The 16041-nt window shown below is 35.0% G+C and overlaps 2 protein-coding genes across 5 annotated transcripts in view; one reads left to right on the top strand and one right to left on the bottom strand.

Moving 5' to 3' along the window:
* LOC111516783 (uncharacterized) overlaps positions 1-2203 on the bottom strand; it is a 29280-nt gene extending 27077 nt beyond the window's left edge. The window contains exon 1 of one of the 2 annotated variants that reach the window (XR_012466831.1): positions 2026-2203. The gene's annotated coding sequence lies outside the window, so the exon portion shown is untranslated. The remainder of the gene's footprint in view (positions 1-2025) is intronic. The other variant, XM_074180322.1, reaches the window with a different exon arrangement.
* AstC-R2 (Allatostatin C receptor 2) overlaps positions 1-16041 on the top strand; it is a 649221-nt gene that overhangs the window by 514047 nt on the left and 119133 nt on the right. The window lies entirely within an intron of this gene.

The raw sequence follows: 16041 nt of genomic DNA, 5'->3' as shown, positions 1-16041 counted from the left end.
TGTTCATTTTGATATTCCTCTTGAAGATGATCACTTGGCGATCGAAACAAGTGTCGAGGTGTTAAAATAACGGTTTGGTGTTGGGAAAAAAATCCAGTATAATGTAAAAAAATTTGTTGATTCCATATGTTATCCACTATCACACATAATAAACGTGTCGTTTGTTGGTTGACATTATTCAAAGGTTTCAAAGATATCAAAATCAGTCCCAATTTATGAGCGTGAAGGATTTAGAGAAGATGTTGGCAATCACAGGTATGTATGCCTACAATTCCAGTTTTCCAAGGTAATTGACAGTACCTTCAATATACGGCTCACTTTTTCTAGAACAGAACAATCTCGTTTCAAATTGTCAACACGGGTTCAGACATAAAAACTCCATTGAAACTGCCACTGAAGTATTGTGCATACAAATATATCAATACCTGGATGATAAAAAATTCCTATTACTTTATTTTACGATCTGAGTCGCACTTTTGACACAGTTTATCATAACGCATTATTAGATAAAAGCTCTACAATCTGGGCATTCGGGGTGTAGCCATGTGGATTGCATCTTACTCAGAAAACAGGACACAGATAGTAATGATTGAATCTGTAAAGTCAAATCCTGCGAATGTAACTGTTGGGGTACCACAGGGATCGGTTCTGTTTTCTTTTTTTTTATTGTACGCTTTATATTAGCTTCGCCTGTATGTATGTTTGTTTGTTTGTTTGTAACTCTCCTTTTGATTTCATAACGGGATCTATATTTGACAGGAGATCGACAGTATTGCTTGATCTATTCGTGGGCAGATGGCGCTGTACGCGCTTGATATGATATAATTCGAACTCATTTTACATGTATTTCTTCATGTGAAAAAAGTATTTTACACGCTTTATATCAACTTCATCTATATGAATTTATAATAGTATATTTGTTTGTAACTCTTCAGCTCGGGATCTGTATTTGACAGAATTATCGACAGTATTGCTTGATCTATTCGCAGGCAGATGGCGCTGTACGTACCATCCTTGATATATCGACATAATTGCTTGATCTATTCGCGGGCAGATGGCGCTGTACGTAACCTCCTACACGTACACAGTAGGGTATGCTAGAGCTCTGTCGAAAAACAACAACTTTCCCGGCTAATACCACGCTGGATATTGAATTATATCCGATCGACCTTAGTGCAAGATATTCCACAGAGGCTAGTCTCACAGATGTTTCCCGTTCATCCAGCAGCAGCACCATGCTGAAATTATTCAAGTCTGTCTGATATAATTTAATATCCAGGGTGGTATCAGCCGGGGAAGTAGTTATTTTTCGACAGACGTTTACCACACCCAACTGTATAAGTAGTTGGGATAAATTATTTCGAAATTTATTTCGAAATATTACTTTCCTTATACTTATCATTCTATTTTTGATGAAGACAAATCCAAAAAGTAAAAAATCATAAAAATTGGTCCAGCTGTTTTTTATTTTATTATTATTACTACTATTTTTATTGATAAAATATCATTTCTCAATACCTATTATTTTATTCCCGATGAAAACAAAGCCAAAAACACAAAAATCATAAAAATTGGTTAAGACGTTCACGAGTTCTTTTATTACTATTATTATCATTAATTTTTGTCTTTTTTTATATTCACTCACTTTTTGAACCTTTCCTGGGCTTCCAAGAATAATTCAAAACCAAAAATAACCAAATCGTCAGTTTATTTGGTGAAAAAGAAGGCTGAAAAGTTGCCCTTTTCTGACCTTTGAAGGGCCGTAACTTTTTAAATAAGGAAGAGCGCCGCTTTTTTCTTTCGGATTCGTAATCTACGCATCAAAATACGTAAGTACAGTCAAACATTTTTTCAAAATCGCCGGGTGTCCTCAAAACGAAAATTTACCATATTATGTTTTAATCACTCCACTCAGAAAGACATTGTAAACTTTTGATTAACCATCTCAAAAAGTAGAAGTAAATCGGTTTAAATCAAAATCATCTCAGAAAGTCTATTAGAATTGTCCAAAGACATTGTACGTACCTTTTCAATGAATCAACCTTCACGTCACTTCAAAACTGTTCGTTTGTTTTGTGGATTCGTAGTTTATCAAAGTTGGATAGTATATATAACAAAATTAGTGTTGCTCCTAATAGTAGTAACAGTTACATACTGCATTGGTAATTTATCGGTATTTCAATCAGAGTAATGACTTTCAAAATGAAAATGGATTTGATATAATACAGTTCCAACTATAGAAGATATCCATTTCATTTTCATACGAAATATAGTTGAAATATAATATGCAACATTAACTAATAAAATATCTACCTCCTTCATGTACAGTGTGACCCCCGTATCTTCCGTAATAATTATTGGAGTAGGACTCTATTAATTTCAGGATCGCTAAATATACGAGTCTAAATTTTGTCTGGGGTTGATCTGAATGACATATACTACTCGCCAGTGGCGATAATATCACCCAGTTTTGCGAAAAATTGTTTTAGGGCACAATATAGCCTCAAAATACCAACAGAATTTTCCTGAAAAATTGTCAGTTATGAAAAAACCAATTTGTCCCACTTCTCACTGAAAAACCTACGAAACCATAGAAACATGAACCCGACATTTCTTTGGTCAAATAATCGATTATTTATGAGTCATTATACTTTTAGTTCTACATAAATAATTAATTTTTAGGAAACAATGTTTTTGGCTTTCTACTACTCCATCTTGATACAAAAAAAGACGATGAGGGATTCTTCCAAGGAAAGGAAAGAGATAATCAATTTGAGAAGGAGTAACTCTATACATAGATGTGTAGATCATGCAAAAAAGTAACTTTCAGACACAAACTGAAAGTTTTCAGTTTCAGTCCTCCTGAAACAGCTACTTTCATATAAACATTGAATTACACGAATGAAAAAAAAATTCTCTCTAAACAAATACTTCTATATGAACATTGAATTATACAGAAGATACTTTTCTCTACTCAGTTTGTATTTCAAACATTAGTTGTGGAATAAAATTCAGATATCAAGATGAAGTAGTAGAAGGTAGTATTTTGGTTTCAAGTATTTCCTTTTCTGAAAGTCAATAAGAAAAGAAATTTTCAGGTGAGGTTCAAAGATAGAATTTTGATTCATATTCTTATATTTCCGTTACTTTCAGTTCTAGTAGTTCTAGGTTATCTTCAATGAGTAGATACTTTCAAAATCACGTTTCCGATGTAAAAAAATCATCAGTATAAATAATTTCAAATTTTTTCGGTGTCTTTTTTTTCTTCAACTCTTCTCAGTTCCCTAGGTGTAATTTCACTGCACGCTTGAATAATTCTTGCACGGAGATCTTCCCTATTAGTTATCTCATCATCATGAACCACATTTTTCAACATTCCTGACATGAATGAAAGTCTCGTGGAGTTGGATCTGGATATCGTGATGGCCATACTACGAGAGGACTATTGGGTCCTATTCAATTCTGAGGTAGGTTCCTATTCAACCAAACTCTTGATACCTTACTATTCTGAACTGATGATTCATCTAACTGAAAAGTCAGGTTATTTCTCACCTCTATAGATAGTTCCTCCGACACATCCTAATGTGCAATACCAAGGAAAAGTAGTCCGTTCAGATTCCGATTGAATAAAAACGTCCGATGACATTTCCATTCAGAATATAAACCACACATATTCTTTTAGGTTCGGAATGTTTGCGTCGATCTGTGACATTGAATCAAACATATGGATCCATCATTTCTGGGGAACTTCGTCGAAAGCGCCCCAAAGCACAATAATGGACCGGAAATGTTATGGCCTCAGTATTTTGGGATGTACCTGGTTGATATTCATCGACTATCTTGAGAAGGGAAATATTATATAGCGTTATTGGATCGTTTGAAAGACGTAACGTACCGTATCACAAGTCAATCAAAAAAATGGCCAAATTACACGAATTGGGCTTCGAATTTCTTCCGCATCCACCATATTCTCTAGGTCTGGCCTTCATCGACTTTTTTCTTTTAGCAGACCTCAAAAAATGGTCACCGGTAAAAATTCCTCTCGAATGAAGACGTTATTGCCGACACTGAGACCTATTTTGAGTAAAAAGTAAATCGTTCTACATAAGTGATATTGAAATGTTACAGTATTACAGAGCCATTGTGTGGCTCTTGATGAAGATAACGTTGATGAATAAAGTCGACTTTGAACAAAAAAAACACGTTTTTTTTCTTAGGTCCGGAACTTTTCAATCCGAGTGTTACTATACGTGACATAATCTGAATTCTAGCAAATGCTAGCACCCAAGATGTATTCGAAGCAACTGATAATAATGAAGTAACTGCCATGGTACTCTTGGACTACAGTAAAGCATTCGATGCATTAGACCACCATATTCTGTGTAGGAAAATGTAATTTTTCGTGAAGGGACTTTAGATCTATTGAAAAGTTACCTCAGAAATCGGACTCAGTCAGTATGTCTGGATGGAAAATGTTCTAGTGCTTCACCTGTTGACTATGGAGTACCTCAGGCTTCTATCCTTGGCCCCATTCTGTTCTCTCTATATACAGCGTGACTCACGGTCGATGGTTGGTTAGACGTTTCTGGAAAACGCAAAGCATTATTTTTCTGAAAATTTCACCTCTCACATTTCCGACTCCATGCTAAAATTACTATTATTTCCATTGTGCATAAAAGTAGTCGAAATTTAATTTTTTCAAATGAAACCCCCTGTATATTACTCGATAAATTGAAAGATGGCGGAAAATACTTCAAGATGATATACATGTCCCTATACCTAAATCGTCAAGTTTTCTTAATGAAGCCGTTTTTGTGGAAAAATAGTTATTCACGTTCTACCTACTAGTGTTGAAAGTGGCATTTTATTTTGTGAGTGGGGATTATTGCAAAACGAGCGTCAGCAAGTGGAGCAAACTCACAAGCAAAATAAAATCACTTTTAACAAATATATCATACAAATATTTTTGTATAACGTTACTGATGATAATAAAAAAAATTATAGGGTCCATGGGATTTGAACACACGATCTTTGGATTACAAGGCATATGTTACAACTACATACGCCAACTCACGTTATTTTAAGGAGGATTATTGGTTAGTCATGAAGGACTTTCTACGATTGGACTGAATACTACTTCGTCCTCGTCAGTAACTTCACAGGGATTTAATATTACCAATAGCACGAACTGCATGTGTGAACTTTTCTAAATGATTTTTTGATAGGTGTTCTGATTGAAGTGTTTCTATCAAAGAGATTTTCAATAACAGTTGTACAAAAAATAATTTTTGAAGAATTTGATTTCTAGGTAGCCGTGGAAATATCAAGCTTATGACAGTTTCGTGACTTTTATAAGTAATTGATAAATGGTTATTGACGGTGTTTCAAAAAATCGCCAAAAATGAATGCAAATATTGATTATTCAAACTGAGTTCTTATGAAATTATTTATTATACACGGACAGTGTGATCAAATCATTGCCAGAACTTGTAGAAAATTCAACCAAATGTATCCTGAATTAACACCAATGAACGAGAGAAAGTTTGTAAGATTACAAAATAATTTCCTCCAACTATGGCTCCATGTTAAAAGCGCCTTCAACATTACCAAAACCTATTCCTTCAAATGAGGACAATACTGTTAACGTTTTGGTATATTTTTATGCATATCCAGAAGCTTTCATTCGCAGTGCAGAAAAAGGTTCAGGTGTATCACATGCTTCAGTACAACGAATTTTGAAAAATCACGGAATGCATCCGTATAAATTTACCAAAGTTCAAGCTCTAAAAGCAGAAGACTTCGAACGTAGAATGCATTTTTGTGAATCTCTTCTGATTCATACACAAGAGGATCGGAAATTTTTGTCAAAAATAATTTGGAGCGACGAATCAAAATTGACGAGGGATGGTATTTTCAATAGAAGGAATAAACATTTTTGGGCTGATCATAATCCGTATGTTACAAAAGAAATGGGTTTTCAAAAAAAAATTGACCTGAATGTTTTCTGTATTCTGAAGAACAATAAAATTAGCTTTTTTATTCATGAAGACACAGTGAATGCAGAGAGATATCTACAAATATTGAGGACGACTGTAACCGATATTCTTGAAAATTTGCCTTAAGAGGAATATAGGAATTCGTGATTCCAACTGGATGGAGTGCCAGCTCATTCCACCCAGGAAGTTTCCAGGAAACTTGACGAACTCTTCGACGATCGTTGGTTTAGGGCCGTCGGATTGGCCACTGAGATCACCCGATCTCACGCCACTTGACTTTTTTATGGGGTGTTTTGAAAGAAAGGATATACAGTACTACAGTGCCTACCAAAGAAAAATTGCGACGGCGAATAGCGCGGAGTATTGAAGATCTGGATCCCCAGGAAATTGAAAAAGCAACCACAAGTCGCGTACAAAAAAACATTTTAAAGTGTTTAGAATGTAATGGACAACATTTTCAACATTTATTGTGAAAATGTGATATTTTGTTTACAATTTTGTTATTTTGAATCATCCTATTCTGTTATTGTCTGTATTTTCACATGTTTTAGCCCACAAAATCTTACTTTTTACCTAGAAATGACTGATTTTTGGTACAGTTGTTCCCTGGAAACTTTGAGCCATAGTTAAGGAAATTATTTTGTAACCTTACAAACTTCCTCTCGTTCATTGGTGTTAATTCAGGATACATTTGGTTGAATTTTTCACATGTTCTGACAATGATTTGATCACTTTGTTCATGTGTATAATGAATAATTTCATAAGAACTTCGTTTGAATAATCGATATTTGCATTCATTTTGGAAGATGATTCGAAACACCGTCGATAACTCTTTGTAAATTACTTATCAAAGTAACCTAACCGAACTGCTATAAGCTTGATAATTCCACTGCTACCTGAATCCAAATTCTAAAAAAAATCATGTTTCTAGAAGAAGCGACTTTATTGAGAAAAATTGACGATTTAGGTATAGGGACATGATATATCATTTCGAAGCATTTTCTACCATCTTTCAATTTACTGAGTAATATACAGGGGGTTTCATTTGAAAAAATGAACTTTCGACTAATTTTATGCACAATGGAAATAATAGTAATTTTAGCACGCCCTGTTTGATATGGAGTCGATTCCTTGGTGTTATTTAAATATTCCGAGTTTGTCCAAACTATCATCAAAATATCAACTTTTCATGAATTGAGAGTACTGTTTTGGACCATATTTAGCACAATTCATTTTTTATCTCAAAAACAGATAGAGATAGATATAGGATATTATTAACAAAAAAGTATTAAAATACCAGAGCGATTTCAAAAATGTATTAATATACGGGGTGTTCCATTTGAAAAAATTAAGTTGCTAGGACTTTTCGATGGAAGTGGCAACGCCGCAATGCTGAAAATATTTTAGATCGATAGAACAGGTAAGGAAATGTGAGAGGTGAAACTTTCAGAAAAATCATGCTTTGCGTTTTCCAGAAACGTCTAACCTACCATCGACCGTGAGTCACGCTGTTTAACTAACTTTCATAAAATAATTGATCATTGCACAATTCATTATTATGCAGATGACACTCAGTTATATCATCGATTTCCTGTAACTGGCAGGTAGCAATGGAAAAAATAAACAGCGATCTACAAAAGTTACTGGATATATCTATAGCCCAAAACCTGAAATTGAATTCTAAAAAATCTCAGCTGATACTTTTTGCCCCGAAACACAAAAGGTGGGAAATTGAAGGAAGAATTGAAATCTATCTTGGACAAGACTTACTACAAATAATTACATAAAGCAAGAACTTGGGTTTGTGGCTAGATGCTGATCAGAGATTTCACAAACATATAAATTCACTTTGTCGTAGCTCGTACAGTATCTTACGTCAACTCTATCAACGTAGAGATATTATGACTTCCAAGTTGAAGTTGAAACTTTGCGAAACCCTCATATATTGTCGAGATTAGCATATTGCGATATAATCTACGGGCCTGCTTTGATACAATTTGATGTAAATCACTTACAAAAAATACAAAACAATTGCATTCGTCTTTTTTTTGGTGTGAGAAAATTCGACCATACATCCAAGTTCAAGGAGTCAGGTTGGTTACCGATTGCTAAAACCTGGAAGTTCTACCTACTCGTCAATACAGATAAATTCCTCATTTAGAAAAAGCCAAATTATATTAATGAAAGATATGAAACTTTCAAATCTCAGAATAACTAGAGGATAAGAAACCATCACACTTTTATTATTCCAAAACACTCAGCAGACTGCTTTTCTTCTAGTTTTATTTACAACTATATCAAACAGTTTAATGCTCTGCTCAGAGAATTTAGACATTACTCCATATATGCTTTCAAGAAAAAGTTGAAAACATATCTGAAGTCTCCTGGATAGATACTATATTATTATGCCTTGCTCATATGGTTTTCCCTTTGTCTCACTTTTACAATATATTTTATTTTATTTAAGCTAAATTGATTTTTAATATTTACTTTGGAGTTTAAAGCCTTCGTTTTTTTCTTAGTTTTCCAAAAATTCATGAACTACTAACTTATCAATATATTATTTTTATATTTCTATATAATACATGCTATATCCTAGGTTAATTTATAAAACAGCCTCGGCTTCGCTTTTTTATTGATTTTTATATATACTTCTTTTTTATAAACAATGTATGTCAATGAATAAATCCCATTTATTATTATTTTTATTACTTGCCGAGTTGAAATTTTTCTTTAAAAAATAACGGTTATTTTGATGTTATAATATGTAGAAACTCTTGTTTCGGTTGCCAAAATGCTCTCCTAATTCACAGAGTTTTACTGTAATAATTTCGGAAGATATGGAGATGTTTTCGTAAGACGTGAAAAAAGTTGTTTTTTCAGAACTGGATTTTTTTCTGTGAAAATCTGTAGTAAAATGGATGACCAGATTCCGAATCTGCTGAAATTTCAATCCTACATTGTGTATGTCACTCAGATCAACCTCATACAAGATTTAGGCTTGTCATCGGTATATATACGAATCCTGAAGTTTACAGAGTTCTACTCCAATAATTACGGAATATACAAGGATACGGGATACAATGTGACACACTTCCATTCTGATTCATCCCCCAGTCGATAAATTCAAATTGAAAAAAGAATTCATGTCGAAATGTACCGCAATTCTTTGATGTGTGATGCCTGAAAGCTGTTTCCCGTTATCAAGAGGGAATGACTCTTGATAAGGTACAGGGTTAACGTTTCCTCCAATATTTGAATAATATACCGTTCACCCCTTATAATAGGGGAGCCCAAGCGTGGATTTCGGGATTCACTAAAGCGCGGCAGATTAATATACAGAGGAATACCTTGTACCCGGTTGAGTACTTTCACCAAATATGAGCCCCATATCGATGGCTAAGAGGACAAATACAGTGTGTCAATTTGAAAACTTCCCACCCTCAATATCTCCCTTCCAGTACATAATATGAAAAAATGGTCAGACAGGTCAACTTTATTTGCAAGGGGGACACTCTGAATGAATATTTTCAACCCTTGGGGTTCAACCCCCTAGGAGGGGTGGATGTTACCCTCAGAATTTCAAATGGAAAGGGGGGTCAAGTGGCACATCATTTTGAAGGGCATTCAATTCGCTTGCCGACGGTGCCCTCATTTATTATTTTCCGATCAGCAGTATCCGAAAATGTAGTTCTAAACTAATAGAAGTAATTAGAATTGGCCTATACTAAAATGCCTGGTTATCAAGTTAGTATGCAAAGAAATACAATTTATTGACTCTCTTATAAGTAAAACTTGTGATGACGGGTCAGCTTTTCAACTTTCCATCAGGGGTAAAATTAGACAAGCCTCAAAAAATTTACATTAATTAGTTATCTGATTTCGGTGACTTTCATTTGGGTTTATTATCGGATTTAAAACTCTTATCCCTTTTTTGTTACTTCTGCTATAAAAAGTATCGTTTTTTGAGCAAAAAAGGTGTTCATCGCATTCAAGCCATTTGGTAGTACTATCATTTCAGTTTCATTTGTTGAGCTGATCAGCGATACCTTAGAAAGTGTATAAATTGTAAGAATGGTTTACACTATCCAAGACCGAATTGAAATAATTTTTATTTATGGAGAGGTGGGCAAGTGCGCACGAAGGGCGGCATCTCTTTTTAATGAAAGAAATCCAAATCTTAATATAAGTCACCGGTATGTGCTTGATTTGGTGACAAAGTTTTCCGAAACTGGTTCGGTGAAGAATAAAAAAAGGAATAACCCCAGAGTACTGAATGAGGATGCTCAAATTGAGGTGTTGGGAACATTTGCTGCAGAGCCGACTAGCTCCTTACGATCAGTAGCAGAACAGACGGGAATGTCACACGAGACTGTAAGGAAAGCACTGAAAATGCACAAATTTCATCCATATAAAATGCAGATTCTCCACGAGCTCCATGAGGATGATTATGACAGAAGAATAGAATTCTGTGAAATCATGACTCTTCGAATCAATGCTTTACCTAATCTTCTGTTCAATATCTGTTTCAGTGATGAATGTTCATTTTTCCTGAATGGCAATGTTAATAGGCAAAATTGTCGCTATTGGAGTGATGAAAACCCTCACAATTTTCGAGAAGGACATACACAACACCCACAAAAAGTTAATGTTTGGGCTGGTATTCTTGGAAATGCCATTATCGGACCTTTATTTTTTGAAGAAAACTTGAATGGTGATCTGTACCTAGATATGCTTCAAGCACCTATCGATCCACTTATAACTCACGAGCTCGAAACTCAAATTGATGCACACGGTAATTTACTGTTGCAGGAAGATTTGTTACATTTCCAACAGGACGGTGCACCACCTCATTATTTTCGCCCCGTCCGACAATGGTTGAACGAGCGATTCCGGGAGAGATGGATTGGCAGAAGGGGATCAATTGAGTGGCCACCGAGATCACCGGATTTGACTCCATTAGATTTTTTTCTTTGGGGATATCTCAAATCTGTCGTTTATAAAACACAGCCCACTGATATGGATGACCTCAAAGGACGAATTACAGCAGCATGCCGGTCAATTAGTGGTGAAGTTTTCCAAAATGTTCGAGAGGAGTTCGAAAACAGACTGTATTACTGTTTAGAGCAGAATGGACAACATTTTGAACATATTATCAGATAAAGCGTAACAAGATGGTTGAAATTTGTTTTTTGCAATTTAGTATTTTTTGTTTGCACTCGATGCGTATTTCGTTAACTAAGTAGTTCTACATTCCTCTCACATCCACGAATTCGAATATTACTCAAGGGTTGGAACGATGCTACCTAGTACGATGCTCACCTTTTCCAATAGTCCATTACAATCATTTGTTTTGAATACCAACCTGAATACCAAACATCTAGTGCGGGCGAGTTTTAATCATTTATTCTTATTCACTTCTGATCACCGTTCGTTTGGAACGTTATTGTTCAAAAACTGCTCATCAAAAACTAATGAAAAAGGTATCATTGGCAAGAGAATTGAATGCCCTTCAAAATGATGTGCCACTTGACCCCCCTTTCCATTTGAAATTCTGAGGGTAACATCCACCCCTCCTAGGGGGTTGAACCCCGAGGGTTGAAAATATTCATTCAGAGTGTCCCCCTTGCAAATAAAGTTGACCTGTCTGACCATTTTTTCATATTATGTACTGGAAGGGAGATATTGAGGGTGGGAAGTTTTCAAATTGACACACTGTATTGCATGTCCAAATTTGATGTTTTCGGTAAAACCAATTTGAAAGTTTGAGTTAACCGTTATACACCGTGAATCATTGGAAAGTAATCAAATTACAGTGAAGTTCATCTTAAATCTTCCTTTTATATCTTATTTAGGTAAATTTCTATTAGGGTTGAATATTAATCACATTTTGGGATTTCAACAAACTAAAGGTAACCCCCTCTATGGACATAAAATAAATGTGGATTAGAATATGGACATAAATATAATGGTATTGCTTCCGTACTGCAATTCTGAAAATATCATGAAATCAGGTCAAAAGTAGTACTAGTTGTACAAATGAAATTTTTATTAACGGAACAGACATTCATAAAGTTAAACACAATTAAACCTTAGTCTGTTTCGTATTCAGAATCACTTGGAACAATATCTGTAGCCCCTACGGCTATAGGTAATGTCTACACGAAGTTTCTGTAGTCTTCTGGAATCACCTTCTCGCGTAAGAGGTACAAATGGTCATGTTTTTTGCATTGGATATTGCTGCTATACTGTTGCTCAAGATGTACATCGTTGACATTTTCACACGGTTTGCGTGTTCTCCTTCGTTTACTTGTGCCTACTTCGCATGTGTTCAATTTCAATAAATCGTCACTTGCAACATCATACTTAAAAGAAATGGTTGACGGATCTGTCTTTGTGAAGCGTAACCATTTGATTTGCAACTATTTAACTTGATTTCCGTTGGTGTTACGGATAGTATTCAGCATAATTTTCGACACTAGCTCCTTAAAATTATAGAAATCGGAGTATGTGAGATGGTCAACTATGTAGGGGCAAGGTTTCTGCCTTGCCATTTGTATCAAAACACCCCATTCACGGGGTGGGTAAAACTTCTTATTTTTTTGAGCACGTTCTATTGTAGCATGCATCGAATCCACTTCTAGGTACGTATGCCCTGGGCCCAAATATTTTAGATCTATTACTTGAAGATTAATAATTTTAGCAACAGCATAGATCATAGCAGCAGTCACATACTTGTTACGGTTTTGTCCACCGCAAGTGTCTGAAAATGAAGAAACATGTGTGACAGTATTGGGTAGAGATTGCAAATATTTCAGCAAACAACTTCCAATTTCAACTGTTATTTGGCTATCTCCAGCATAAGGCACATTAAGTATTGACTGTAAGTCAAATGTTATAGCTCGAAACGTTTCACCTTTATTGTCGACGCTTTCTGTTTGTCAGCTGCTTTCATTTTCATTTCACTTTTTTCTTTAGCTTTATGTGCCTCCCACTGACTTTGTAATTCTGTTTTATCTGTAGCAGTGCTATAAGCGTTACATGTTACACATTGATCTTTTTTCGGTTTATAAAATAACAAGGGTGGATCATAACTATTAAATACTGATCTAAATACATTGTACTTAACAGGTGGCACATTATTTTTGGGGCAATAGTCGTTGCAGTATAAACGATATATCACACTGATATTCAAGACACTTGAATATCAGTGTGATCAGATAATACCTCATAGTATCACGACGACAATAATGGGATGCCATTCGAGGGAACATGTCAATATGAGTCTTAATGTGGCAAACTTGCTCAGTGGATGTTACATTCGGAGCAGGTCTTCCTTTGCGATGATCAAAGCCGACATAAATGCCACTGTCTCCACGATACTTCAATGCAGTTTCAACAACTTGAAAACTAAATGCAAATGTAGCACAAAAATATTTTTGGCACACCCTTACACGTTCTTTAGAGCCATTCAACAAATAATAATATCGACTATGTTTTATGTTTTTTTTCTTCCATTGCGATTTCTTTCTCTGTCAATTTTTTTCTCTTCAACTAAAGAGGCAATAAAAATTTTTTGTTTCGTTGAATCAGCAAGGTCCCAATATTCTTTACAAATTATCATTTGTCTTTTCCGAGGTAAGTTAATGCTACATTTAAATCTACAGTTGTTGCAATCAATAATACCTGGTGACTTGGCTATTACTGTTTCCCCTTTTCTGTTTACATATTCTTTGCCAGCCACTCGTAACAACTGCATCTTATTTTTCTTCCATAATTCCGGTTTGGCAACTAGCCTGCGTTTTCTTTCTCTTTGTGCTGAACCTTCTATGTTGTCAACTACAGGCAAAAGTACTCGAATTTCTGTGTCATGTGTTGACGAAGCTGAACTACTACTACTCTGGTCAGACGGAAAGTACTCACTTCCAGAGTCGACAAATGACTCATCGACATCGTGTTGATTCTCATCTACATCTGAATCAGAAAATATTCGTGCTGTAGTTATTCAACACTCTTCACTATAATCTATAGAATAAAAAATATTCCTAGTCCAAGTACTTACTAGTTAATGCAAGTTGAACTATTCGCTTTCCTCGGTTGTTCATTTTATTTTTATATTTCGAACACTATACGTCTATTTATAATCAATTTCGTACGTAACTAGCTCGTTGACATACAATGTTGAACTGGAATAAAATTATAAAATAACAAGTTTCTATTAGCACAGATAGTTATATACCCCACTCACCAACTTCATTGCTGCCTTCACGCAGACGCGTGCAACACGTATTTTAGGCTGACAAGCCTTAAAAATAATGTGGACAAATATTGTATCTTTGAACATACAATAAAAAAGTCGTTTGATTTGAAATTTGTGTACTGCACAAATATTGCATTTGACATACAACATTTGTACACTAAGTTAATGGTGTTGTGAATGGACATGTCTTCAATGCTACATTAGTAACTAGTGAACGGTTCCAAGGGGACGTACAATATTTGGGCACGATAAAGATCTCATCTCGACTGGCATAGACCAGGACATATTCAATTTTCGACAAATATGGACATACAATATTTGTCCTCTTAGCCATCGATATATAAGGCTAAAAAGTGTATATTCCAGTAATCTGACAATTTGAGAGTGACGTTAAGGAAGGGGAGGGCAGCAAAGTTGTAAAAAAATAACGTTATTTCGACATTCTCGAGCATAGCTATTTTTTTTTATTTTGGAGAAATAATTCAAGGATAACAAAAAATATATAATCTGACGATTTACGCAAGCCGAGATAACAAAAATTCGTCGATAAAGTTTAATGCGTGCAGCTGTGTGATACCTGTATTTTCCTCTCCGAGTTTCTATTCTTCTATTCTCTATTTCTCTAACTATTACTCTCACTCCGTCCCACTCTGAATTCTGTTGCCAGGACGCCATCACAGCTGATCACAGAGACTAGTTCGTGATGAACATGAAGATGATGATTAATTAATCAATTAATTAATGAATGTAGCCGTTACTACGTGGTAGGAAATCATAATGAAGAAGAGAGAAATTAAACTTACCATGTTTTACCACTTTTACGCTTTCTGTTCCGATAGTATATCTGTACCAATGAATGGATGAATCAGATTTTGAAACATTTTCCATAATAATTTTTCTGCTGTGATTATTTACTAAGCTTTCATTTTTAGAACTTTCCGACCAATCAGTGGAAATTTCTGTTACATATTCGAGATTGGGAACCCCTTTGGAATATGTTGCAGATAATTGAAATCTTGTTTACCCATCTGGAAGTTTTTTTCATGATACGTTCCAAATGCGAAACTTTTCTGTTTGAGAATCACTTTATGATCGTCAATTCTGCTTTCAAATCGGCCTTCAAGGATTTGTTTGTTTTCGAGCATTAACAAAATAGATCCTCGGGGTATCAACTTTGCTATTTATTCAAAGCAGTTTGCATGTGTCTGATACGTTTATGAGAAACCCAGTAAGTTTTTCCTGAACGGAAAAATTCTGCCGATTCTATACATTGAATATTATCAGTAAATTCAGTTAACTAGTTTAGTGATTCAATATTGTTTTTGAAGAATTGTTGTTTGGGTAACAGGATCAATTTTTCTTGAAAACATTTGTTTCCTTGCCGACGTCTAGAATTTAATTGAATTCTTCTTCGGGGCTCGAAAAGTAGTTGACCGTTTACAAAAACACAACCTGTGTCACTATTTTGTTGTGGGGATGCCAAAAAGTATTTTGTACCGCTCCACCGACTTGAATAACATACAGGGTCTAACATAAGTACGTTAAAATATTCAAGTGACGTATTCCTGACACAATTTTGAAAAAAAAAGTCTATATGAACTTGTGTCCGAAAATGCTTCGTTTCGGAGATACGAGATGTCGAAATTGAATTTTTTTGTTCGCTTTTTGGAAATAACTCTTGCAAAAAATAAGTTATTTGCACGAAATTCGGTACCCGGGGTTTTTTTACGTGGGAAATCGTATTTTCATGTAACATCTAGAGGGCGCTGCGTACGCTGTCATTAT

This window comes from Leptinotarsa decemlineata, unplaced genomic scaffold, assembly GCF_025532065.1.
Source record: "Leptinotarsa decemlineata unplaced genomic scaffold, Ldec_3_MD MMD2_tig00026294_RagTag_RagTag, whole genome shotgun sequence".
Classification (NCBI taxonomy): domain Eukaryota; kingdom Metazoa; phylum Arthropoda; class Insecta; order Coleoptera; family Chrysomelidae; genus Leptinotarsa; species Leptinotarsa decemlineata.
The sequence above is the reverse complement of the archived record's forward strand: the minus strand, read 5'-3'. Positions and strand labels throughout refer to the sequence as shown.